The sequence below is a fragment of the Malaclemys terrapin genome, chromosome 4 (assembly GCF_027887155.1).
Source record: "Malaclemys terrapin pileata isolate rMalTer1 chromosome 4, rMalTer1.hap1, whole genome shotgun sequence".
NCBI lineage: Eukaryota > Metazoa > Chordata > Testudines > Emydidae > Malaclemys > Malaclemys terrapin.
The window spans coordinates 45,800,221-45,812,691 of record NC_071508.1 but is presented as its reverse complement, the minus strand read 5'-3'; positions in this window follow the sequence as shown (position 1 = coordinate 45,812,691).

The following is a 12,471-nucleotide window of genomic DNA, read 5'->3' as shown; positions in this document are numbered from 1 at the left end:
TTGTTTTGCAGACAAATGTATAACAAGATCCAATGGCTGGAAACTGAAGCTAGATAACTTCAGATTAGAAATAAGGTGCAAATTTTTAACCGTGAGGCTAACTAACCCTTAGAACATTTTATTTAGGGATGGGTGGGTTGTCTATCACTTGCAGTCTTTAAATCAAGATTGGCTCTTTCTGAACATTATGCACTAGCGCACCCAGAAATGATGGGTTTGAGTCCAGAACCACTGGGTGAAATTCTCTGACCCCTAAGTTATGCAGGAGGGTCAGACTAGATGTTCATATTGGTCCCTTCTGGCCTTAAAATCTATTTAGGTACCGAAATAAGTGGCCAGATTTGCAGAAGGGCTTAGCACGCTGGGTGCTGAGATTTTCTGAAAATTTGATTCCAATTCTGGGAGCTGAGCTCTTTGGAAATCTTCTTTTTCCACCCAGTTAGTAAATGTTTAACTCCTAAGCAGTGAGCTAGTACAACTCCACACTATAACCCAGCAGTGCTACCGTCCATTCCAATTCCTATTCTCTAGGAAGAATGATCTGATTTTATATTCTCAGTTGTCAGGATGCTTTCCATTAGCTGTGAGCCTACAAAAAAAGGTCCTTTATCTCCCTCAGGGCTGGCATTTCAGAGCTAGGTTTCTGAACCATTTTGTGGCATGTTCTTTCTCACCCAAGCTAAGGACACGGTGTTTAGGTGTGTCCCATTGTATTGGTTGGTGCTCCCAGTACCCACTCACTAGAGGAGAGTCTGAGGGAGCCATTACTAAGAGCCTGAAAGTCCCATCCAGTGGCTGTCTGGTCTGTGGAGGTGTGTGTGTGTGTGTGTGTGTGGGGGGGGGGTTCCATTCTCACCCACACCTGGGAAGATATTCAGATTTTTTATTTTGGCTATAAAAGCCCCAAGCTGTCATTGAATCATAGATTTAGAATGTTATATGCAGCAAGCATGCTAGAGAGAAGAGCTCCTTGCTAAACACACGTATCTGTTGGTCCACCCGCCCCTTCTTTCTCATTCCTTTTCTGCACTTTTCCTTCCGTTTCTTGATCTACCTTTTCTTACAGGCATTTTGATTTTTTGACTAGCTTCTCCCCTCCCCCACTCCATTTCTATCCAACCACTCACCCTGCCCAAATCCCTTGCCCCTCTGGGGCACAGAGAGCACCTGTCCTCTTCATCCTCCATTATGTGGATGATGAGAGTGTTTTGGAGGAAGATGAATTAGTTTAGTGTGTCATCTTCCAACTGTGACTGAGCTGACCAAGAGGTGGGCGTCTACAGTTCACTATTCAAGTGGAGCCACTATCCAAGTAAGCCCCAGGACACAATGTCCAGGTTGGGCCTCCTACATCACCATTATCCAGGCTCCCAGTACCCTCTTCTGGATAGGGAATGCTGTGCCCAGTTTTAAGATGGATCCCTAGGACGCACTGTTCTATTAGGCTTCCCATATCCCATAATTCTCGTGGATCCTAGTACTTTTTGTCCATGTGCTCCCCTTGCCCTGTTGTAGGAGCTTGTCTACATGGGTGGAGAAAGGGCCTTGATAAACCAAGCTCTCAGATCTCTATCCATACAGACTCATGAATATCTATAATCACTTATTCATGCCAAATTGCATAACTGATGGTTTGGCTGCTCAAAGGCAATGTTTGAATTCTATCTAAGCTACTTAGTAGCTTCTGCACAGCAATGATTTCGTAGCACAAGTGCCCTTCCCATCCCCATATTTTGTTATTCCATTCCCTATACACAAGGGGGAACTGAAGAGGGCAAATAGCTGAAGAGAGAGAAAAAAGAGCTTTTATTCTGAATCTCATGTCTGTTTGATTTTCCTACAAACACTAAAGGTTTCCAGTCTAGGAAAAACCTTCTTTGATTCACTATCAAGCTTTCTAGTCATATGACCATGCGACATGCCTTCAGCAGCTTTCAGCTTCAAAATGTCACTGATATGGCCCAAGATAGTCTGTACCAACTTGAAACCCCAGGCTAACAAGAAAAACGTAGAGAAGCTTCCTAAGCAGCCATGTGCCATTTGTGAGATAGTCTGTCCATTCAAATCATGCAACCTGTTCTCACGCCAAAGCTGGGCTGCTGGCCTTTTAAAAATGGGCAATAGTTGATTCTAATCATTAGAATGGAAGCAGATGGAACAGAATCCCCCCGCCTCCCCCCAAGGAACTATAAGGTTAAAATATGACTATGAGTCTAATTTTGGAGCTTTTGAGAGTGAGTTGCAGATAGCTGTAGTTACAGGTAGCACAACTAAGCTGCCACTGTCTCTTTTTTAGGCCTGGAAGGACCTCCAAGCTCCTGCACAGCTCTGTAAAATTCACTTCAGTCTTAACCTATAATCCCCCAAGCTTGCGCTTCTCTTCCACAACCTCACGCTGCTGAATCTGAACCCTTTCGGGATGCTCAGGAGTAGCAAGAGTTCAGTCTGCCTGGTCACAAGATAATCAGAGAGGGCATATTCCAATGGAGTTATATGGTTCTATAACAGCGTAAGAGCAAATAATTGTTGTCACCTTTACAGCACCTGCCAGCCAAATATCTCAAAGCGCTTCACACGCATGAGTGAGTTTATCCTCTATACAACTTGTGAAGTAGGTAGGATTTATTACCTCCATTGTACATATGGAGAAATCGAGGCACAGAGTAATTAGGTGACTTGGCCAAGATCACAGAGGGACTATGTTGCAGCGACAGTATTAGCTAGGCTCCAGCTCTTGTGATGTAACTGTCAGGCCATTTTTTCTCTCCGTATACAACGCTAACTTGCCTATTTTGATTTTGCTGCTCGACAAAGGTTGGCAGACTACAGGGATGAGAGCTAGCAGAGCCGAGAAGCTGTCCTTGTGAGGAGGCACTGTGTGGCGAATTGGCTCGACCTTAAGGCAAGGAGCTGCGCATATTTCAAAGAGGCTTTGGATGAGAAAGCTCATTCTCCAGAGCTTCCTCTAGTAATAAATCCAGACAACAGGCAGGTTAGGAAGCTGTTACCAAACCCAGGCACTCTGGGTAAATGTGTGACTATTGCTTGCATTTCAAAGAGAAATTTTGCATTCTAAACTAGGAGTTTAAAACCAGGGCCTATTGGGCTGAGACCAGGTGAAACAGAGAGAAGTGTTTGGACCCTGTGACCCATTGTGTGACATTTGACTATGCTTATTAGTAGCAATGAGAGATCTTGAAAAGTAGGGCAGTCCTGAGGGATCTAACCTCTCCCTGGGCCTCAGTTACCCATCTATAAAATGGGAATAATAGTCCTCCTTTTCTCCCACCCTTTGTCTATTTATCCTGTAAACTCACCCACAGGCAGGGACTGTCTCTTACAATGTGTATGTCCAGCACCTAATAACTCAGCTGGAGATCTCCAAGCATTACTGTAATACAAAGGATCAGTGTAGTCTAGGGTAGCAGGGACTACAAGAATAAGTGACCCAGTGCCCTAGGCTTTGTGTTTTTCACCTATACCTGTGAGTGAACACTACCTTCCGGTGAAGACAGTCTTCTGAAAGCACAACATACCAGTGTGATGCCATGGCAACAAAAATGGGTGGATACCACTGAAGTTCATAACAGGTACTGTAAGAGGCATCCCTGTTTGGCTGACAGTCAGAGCAGGGTGGGTGTTAATGATGACAGGAAGGATGGTCCAATAGCTAAGGTGCAAGCCTGGGTCTTGGGAGACCTGCATTCAATTCCTCACTCTGCCACAGACTTCCTGTGTGACCTGGAGCAAGTCACTTGGGGTGGGAATCACAAAGGTTTTTAGGCACCTAACTCCCACTGAAGTCAGTGCACTCACCTCACCCTTAGCCTCTCTGTGTGTCAGTTCCCTGTCCGTACAAGAGGGATAATACTCCTGCCCCGCCTCCCAGAGGTCTTGTGAGGATAACTACATTAAAGTTTGTGAGGTGCTCAGATGCTATAGTGCCAGTGGCCATGTAATTACCTTAGATTAATTCAGGATCATAGAAGATTAGGATTGGAAGAGACCTCGGGAGGTCATCTAGACCAACACCAACTAAATCATCCCAGCCAGGGCTTTGTCAAGATGGGCCTTAAAAACCTGTAAGGATGGAGATTCCACCACGTCCCTAGGTAATCTATTCTAGTGCTTCACCGTCCTCCTAATGAAATAGTTTTTCCTAATATCCAACCTAGACCTCCCCCATTGCAACTTGAGACAATTGCTCCTTGTTCTGTCATCTGCCACCACTGAGAACAGCCGAGCTCCATCCTCTTTGGAACCCCCCTTCAGGTATCAGAGGGGTAGCCGTGTTAGTCTGGATCTGTAAAAAGCAACAGAGAGTCCTGTGGCCCCTTTAAGACTAACAGATGTTAGTCTTAAAGGGGCCACAGGACTCTCTGTTGCCCTTCAGGTAGTTGAAGGCTGCTATCAAATCCCCCCCTCACTCTTCAACTTCTGCAGACTAAACAAGCCCAGTTCCCTCAGCCTCTTCTCTTCTCATTTTCATTGCTCTCCGCTGTACTCTCTCCAATTTGTCCACACCCTTTCTGTAGTGGGATGATATACTCTCTCCCCATGCCTGCTGCATTCACTGTCGGTCACTTTCCCCTTTCTCAGACAGATCACCGTGGACTAGCTGCTGCCACTTTTATTCATACGAAATAGCACACCCGACTCCATTCAGTGTCATGCTGTGTCTACACTGCAGGGATTAGATTGGCATAGCTACATCGATACAGCTATGTCAGAATAACCCCACAGCATAGAGGCAACCTACAGCAAAGGCGGGGGTTTTCTGGTGCTGTAGCACCAAGACCTATTCTTCCATTGGAGTCGGCATAGCTGTACCACTCTGTGGTGTGAGTTTCTCAGACCCCTGAGCACCACAGCTGCGTCAGCCTTACATTTTAAGTGTAGCTCAGGCCACAGGCTAGCAGAAACAGGCCCAGCAATTTGCTTTAGACTTACTATCTTCTCAACATCCCATCCCGTTTGATTTTAAAAACCTTTGTTTAGTGAAAACATTCTTCTTATAATAATAAATTCCACCCTCTTCCCTCTGTGTCCCCCATCCCAAATCCTTGAGGTCACCTTCTAAACAGACAAAATCCAGGAAACTCAGAGTTAACCCTGGTGTTCCTCCCCGTCCTGTTGCTGTGAACAGAATAGTGTCCTGGAAGTGCTGCAGTGTCAGCCTTTACCCTGCATTCCCTGACTGGGCTATTACAGCTTCACTGCGAGTCCCCATGGTACCAGAAGGGTGGAGGTGGGTGAGGGAAAGCAGGCTGTAAAACATGTATCATTCACCGAAGGGACTGTGGGCCTCCTGATTAAGTTTCTGTTGACAAGGGGAACCTTCCTGGCAAGCCCCTAATGAGTAATACCCTGATCCTGCAAGCTGCTTCAAGGTCAGTGGGGCCCCATTTGGGGTCTACCAACTTGCTGAAATGGAGTCTCAGTAGGAATTTAGGATCCAATGAAAGAAAGTTGGTTGGGGACTTTTAAAGCACTGAAGTGATTTAAGAGGATATCCAATGGGATTTGCGCTCCTATATCACTTAGGCCAAAATCCTCAAAGGATCTGGGCCTTCCTGCAGCAGTGCATAGAGCACTGGACAGGGGTTCAGGAGACCTGGATTGTATTCAAAGCTCTGCCACTGTCCTGCTGAGTGACCATGAGCAAGTCATTTCCTCTGCCTCTCCCTCAGTTTCCCCATCTGTAAAATGGGAGTAATAAGACTGATCTCCTTTGAGCTCCACAGAGGGAAAGCCTTTGAAAATTCCACCCTTTATGGCTAGAGTTAGTCAAAGTATGGGGGGAAGTTGTGAACATTTTCACAAAAACTCTGGCCCTGCCTTTTGCTGAGAAATGTCAGACTTTAACATTTTTCAACTCACTTTAATGATGTTCTTGGAGAAGTGGCCACTGAGGATGCCTACCAGGTGATTTTTAAAAGTCTAGTCTCTCTGCCCATGTTTTACTATCTTTTTATCTCTACATATAAACTAATCTAAGTCAGTATAATTTCCCTGGTCACTTTTAAGGTTTAATTTCTTAGAAATCATATGCCTCCTTTGAGTTAGACTTGTGGGGAAAAAATCTGAAGTGGTTTGTTTTCAGTTTATTGTTTCGAAAGGGTCAAACCAGTAGGAATAGATTTTATTTTATTTTAAATTAATTTTTGAAATCAAATCAAAACCAACCCAAATGATTTACTCTCAGGCTAAGATCTTGTGAACCAAAGTTTCACCTGGTGGATTTTTATGGCTGAGTAATAAACCAATTGGGGAGGGGGGAGGAGGAGGGGGCAGTTTTGACAGACTGATACAATTTCCATTGCTATAATTACATGCCTGTTAATCATTAATCACATTCATGTATTTGCATAGCTACAGAGGCTCCGTGTGTTAACCTGTCATAGCTGGAACTGTTCTACCCTGAAGACTTCACATCACTTAGGGCCTCATTCGAAGTCAATAGGATTCTTGCCGTTAACTTCAATGGGCCTTGGATCAGGCCCTTAAAGGGGAGGAAAACGGGGCAATTGACATCATCGTAGATCCTTGCAGCTTTGCAAAGCTTACAAGAGAATTTACCAGTCTAAGCACAAAAAATTTGCCCTCCCTGTGATGATTGATGAATAAATAATGATGTTTTATACTCCAAAAAGAAAAGAAAAAAATTCCCATCCAAGAGGGCAAGCAGACATTTGCAAGGTGGGTTAATTTTTCAGCTGAGCGAATAATTTGCAGTGAATACTTTACCAGGTGAATTTAGCTTCTGTTTGAGGAATGTCTATGAGCCAATTTCAGATTCCCTCTCTCAATCACAGGTGTAGGTGGTTGTGGTTTTAGAGCGATGTAGGGTTTATGTAGGCTGGGCTTCTCTGCTGCCCCTCCTGGACAGTCTAAGGCTGGGAGAAGGGTAGCGCAAAGACCTCAGTAAACCACTGTTGCATGCTCAAGATTCTGGGCTACTCTGGAGGTCTGCCTATGGGCTGCTTTACAATTGGAAACAGCTCAGGATCCCTTCAGTATTTTGCATTATGGCCCTGCACACTCCTGCCACTGGCTCCACCCCAGCACTGCAAAATACGTAGGCATGACTATGACAGCCCAGGTCCTGCCTGCAGGCTGTTTACAACCCCTACATACCAAAGTGGGGAGCACAATCCCTCCCCTTGAGTGTTTGATATTCAAATTTCAATCAGCATTGGTTAGTGTGATTGGTCACTTAAGCCACAAGGTATTGTTTCTTTTCCCTGATTGGATGAGTGTGGCTCTTGTAACAGGAGCAGGGCATGGCAAAGACAGGGGCTTTGATTCTGTAAGGGAGTGAGCACTGATAAGGGTATGTCTACATTGCAATTAGATACCGGGCCGGTCTGTGCCAGCTGACTTGGTCAGGCCGTTGAGCTGTTTAATTGCAGTTGGGCTGAAGCCTGAGTTCTGGGACCCTCCCACCTCACAGAGTCCTAGATTCTGGGCTCCATCCTGAGCCCAACTGTCTACACCGCAACTAAACAGCTGCTTAGCTCACGACCGAGACAGCTGGCATGGGCCAGCTGCGGGTTTTTAATTGCAGTGTAGACATACCCTGGGGTTAGGGAATTAAAATCAATCAATCAATCAATCAAATCTTTTCCTATGTGGGCCACACAGGCCTCACCTAAGGCAGCATTCCTAGGGGAAAAAATAGGCTATTGTCAGATTTATGGTTTCAGACCACAGTCCAAGTTATGAATGGTGTATTCAGAGCCTTGCCTGGCTTATGAAATTGCCTTTACACTGGGATTCTGGCAAACCTTGTCCCCTTGTTGTGTCTTGCAGCATCTCATCCCTGACCTGCAGTACGCCAGTTTGGTTCACCGGCTCTTCATTTCTAGCACATACCCTCTGACCACGTCTTGGCCTTGCACTAAGATTTTGCTTCTGCATAAATTACATTTTAGAAGTATATCAGTTCTTCTGATGGGATTGTATTAATTTACATGGGTAAACTAACAAATTTACTACTACTACTAAATATATTGTTACATCAAGTTCATAGGACAACTCAGATCATATTCTTGTGAGAGGAAGAATGGTCCAATGGTTAGCGTGCATAGCACTTGAGAGACCCCAGTTCAAATCACTGTTCTGGCACAGGGTTCCTATGCGAACCTGGGCAAGCCAGTTAGTTTCCTTGTCTCAGATCCCCATCTGTAAAATGGGGATAGCACTTCCTTACATCACTGGGGTAAAGATTGTGAGGCGCTCACATACTAGGTCAGTGGTTCTCAAACTTTTGTACTGGTGACCCCTTTCACATAGGAAGCCTCTGAGTGTGACCCCCGCCCCATATAAATTAAAAACACTTTTATATATTTAACACCATTATAAATGTGGGAGGAAAAGTGGGGTTTGGGGTGGAGGCTGACAGCTTGTGACCCCCCATGTAATAACCTAGTGACCCCCTGAGGGGTCGCACCCCCCAGTTTGAGAACCCCTGTACTAGGTCAATGGGTACCCCAGATAGATTCCAAATCTAGAGGAAACTCACTTTCTGATGATATGTGGCATGACCTTCAACTCTTAATTGTCTACGTTGGAGGTGTTAGACTGTGCATTTCTTTAAATTGCCTGAATTATAATACTCCATCCATGATTAGCAATGGCCCAACTCATTCAACCAAGGATGATTACTTCGGTTATTATTTTCCTGCATAGAGCACAACAATGCTGTCCAAATTGTTCCCCAAACTAACACCCTCTTGCAATACACCATATCTCCACCAGAGGTGGCATGTTAAAAAAAGGATATAGTATCTTGGGAAATGTTGATTAAATGACAGTGTGAGGTCAGCTTCAGAGCAATGTCTGAGAAGTACATTACGGTTATGCAGAGGGGATGGCTTAATTACCTAAGCCTAAGGTATGAAATACTCAGACACTCTGGAGCCAGTTCCAGAGTCAACTCATTTCTTCATCCTTCTCAGTTAGATAAATTGAGTTCCTTGCACTTTACTGTGTGTATTTTTCTGATGAGACAATAAAACCTAGGTCCTGGCTTCTCTACATGGACAGCTAAGATTCCATGGAACATTTTGTTAAAAAAAAAAAAAATAGTAGGGCAAGGGGCACTGGACCAGTTTCCTTGGCCAAACTTTCCCTTCATCCACATGTGTGCTTGGGGGTTGCTGCTCTCCACTTCAGAGGTGACTGCATTTCAATGATGTACATGATCCATTCAGTTCTTTGGGATCTTTCTGGATGGAAGGTACTGTCATCATTACGGCAAATGAAATGGTATTTTGAGGATGCCTGGTAGCACCCACCTTAATATCCAAAGCATCCTCATCTTGCGTGTTGGATATCTGAATTGCACTTTGGATGCATTTGTTTCTTTTAAAACAGTGGTTTTCAACCTATGGTACATGGCCCCTGAGGGTCCACAGACTATGTCTAAGGGGTCCATGAAAGGTGGTCATTACCACAGAACAGTGGTTTTCAACCTATGGCTCGCGGATCCCTGGGAGTCCGCAGATGATGTCTAAGATTTCCAAAGAAGTTGGCACTTCCATTTGAAATTTTATTAGGGGTCCGCAAATGAAAAAAGGTTGAAAACCACTGGTTTAAAAAGCCCTCTTTCATAACACCAGCCACCCAGTGCAGTGGCTGCCTGTTTTCTTCCATTGTTGTTCTTATAGAGCTCTCAAACACTGAGCCACCTTCTCTGTTGAGAGGCTACACACTTGAATGGCTGGCTCTAGTAATTGCAACACCTTGCACACCTTTTCCATGAGCTCCTCAAGCCATCTGGAAATCTTTCATAGTGTGTGCGTGGGGGGGGAGGGTGACTTTTCTGTTAACTGGATTAATGCCCCTGCCCCAAGAAGATTACAATAAGTTGTTGTTTTTAGCTCTTCTCCATCGTTCCTTCTTTTGTTTTGATTTAACATTGTGGCTAAACCTCAGTCTTGAGATCCCTGCAATTTGTTTTTCTGGAACCCCCATTTCCCCTTCCATGATGCATTGATGCTGTGTCAAATGGAACTCCCCATTCTCTCATGCCTCTTAGGATTCTCCAGTATCACAACAACGCAATTTTTGTTTGCTTGTACCACGTTGTTACTACTGGGAGTATAGTGGATCGCTTCCTAGGACCTGGTCTAAAGTCCATTGGAGTCCACAGGCTTTGGATCACAACCCCAGTGATCGATTGTTCACATCAACAACCACCACTTCCCCTCTGCATGAAACACTACACTGGGCATGTTTGCAGCCTCACTGTAGGAACTAAGGACTGAGTGGCCAACCCAGACCCACAGAGGCAGCTGGTCCATATCAGGGTTGAGGCATAGGGATGGGTAGAGCTGATCAAGGAAAGTAACGAGATGTTGTAAAACATTTCCTCCCACTGAAGTGGTTTCCATTTCATGGGTTTCTAAACACTTTCCAGGGTTCTTTTTAAAAATAATTTCCCCCACAAAATGTTTTTATCAAAAACGTTATCGAAATCTTTTGTTTGCCAAAACCTAGGTTTGTTCTAAACACAACTTTTTGATCTCTACTGTGACATCGATAGAAAATGTGGAAAATCAAACATTTCTTTAAGAGTTGACAGCTGTTACCAATATATATATATATATATATAAAGGCAATTTTTCAACCCAAAAGAACTTTTAATGAAAATAAAAATAGTGACTGGCTCTTTGACGGTGCAACGTGGAAAGGTGAAGCAGCTGCTACCTGTGCTGTACCTGTCCCGTGGCTAGTGATGACTCCCAATTCCTCACAGATGTTGATGCAGCTAATTTTACCAACAGAAAATACACTAAAAATTAGAAAATGAGTATTATGGGAGGTAGATCATAGTGCATGCAGGTTATATAGGGAGAGGTTTGTGTGGTTTTTTAATTGTCTTCTTTGTACTTTGATTTAGTGGTATCTTTTATATTACATTTCGCTTTTATTTAAACTGTTGGGATATTGGATTAGGTGAGGAATTCCACAGTTCTTAGCTTTTCAAATAATTACCTCATCAGACCCACCACTGCCCCACCTACCTTGGGAATCCATTTAACCCTTTTACTATCAATGCAACCAATCACAGAGCTTGGAGAGAATTTTATAAAAGCACACGCGAGCATCGCCTGGAATGTTTTAGCCACATATGTGCTTTGTTTGCCATGGCACTTAAAAATGTCTCACCAGTGGCATGTGGGATGGAAGCAACACTTTAAATCCAGGCACAGAAATCTCCCTGTCACTAACATTTAGAGTCGGTGCCTATAAATCAAGGGGCAGGAACTGGGTCTGTGGAAACGGGCCATCTGTTTGTAATCCTGGGTCAATGCAGTTATGTTATACAGGATAAAAACATATAAGGGATAGAAATTCTCAGGCTCTGGGGCATAAGCTTTTCACTAACTGTTGATTTAGGAAGGAATTTCTATGGACGGATTATTCCATAACAAAATTTTGCTGATGATGTAGGAGCATGTGATGGGCATTTGGCCAGACCTCTATGTTGCTTGGAAATAGTGCCTTCTCCAGGAGCTTTATGGGATACATTGCCAGGGAATCAGGAGATTTTCCCAAGGAGTTATGCTTGATCCTGCCTCTCAAAATTTCTCTGGGAACACACAAAATATTCCTCAAAGCCTTGCAGTATCTCCCAGAATACATAGCTGCTTGAAGCTGATGGGAACTCTGGGATATTTGCCCAGAAGGCACTGCAGCTGAACTGAGTGGAGCCCTAGTGTGGATGGTGGGCAGAACTTCAAGTGGATTAAGCACCATTAGTCACGTCTGGAATGTTCACACTGATCCATTTATGCAATAAGCAGGGCAAAAGGATGTATAGAATTACAAAGAAGGTGGCACTCTAGCCTAGGCCAGGCCTTTAGGGTCAGCTGGTCTGACACAGCATGGCAATTCCTAAATGCAAAGGGTCATGTCTTCACCTGATGTATAACAATGACTTTAATGAAGCCACAATGATATACATGAGTGCCTTCTAATCTGTTAAACTGCTGGGGCAGAAATTAATGAAAAGAAAGTCAAGGCAATGGAGATATGTGGGGTGGGGAGGGGACAGAAGAGAAGAGATGGGAGGTTGAGCTGCTAAATGAAATTGAGGGATTAACCACATTAGCAACCTCTTAAAGGGTGGGCCCCAGTCCTCCCTGCTCCTGGTCACCACTGGGGAGGGAGCTGGTCCTCTAACAGGCTTGTTAATGATATCGCTGTACATTTTCAAAAGGCTGTTAAATGATGTCATTAAAGAGTGGTTCCTCCCTCCACAGCTCTCTGGTGTTTTCCTCTGACTGGCAATTGGAGGGTGGGTGGGGGAAGCTGTTCTTCATAAGTCTATCAATGGGATGTCTGCTGTCCACTAAAATATAGGTAACAGCTTTCTTCACAAGTCTTTCAATCAAGTCACATCAGCTCCACACACCCAGCCACCAGTCATTGACCAGTCCTAGCATGACCTGACATTGGTTA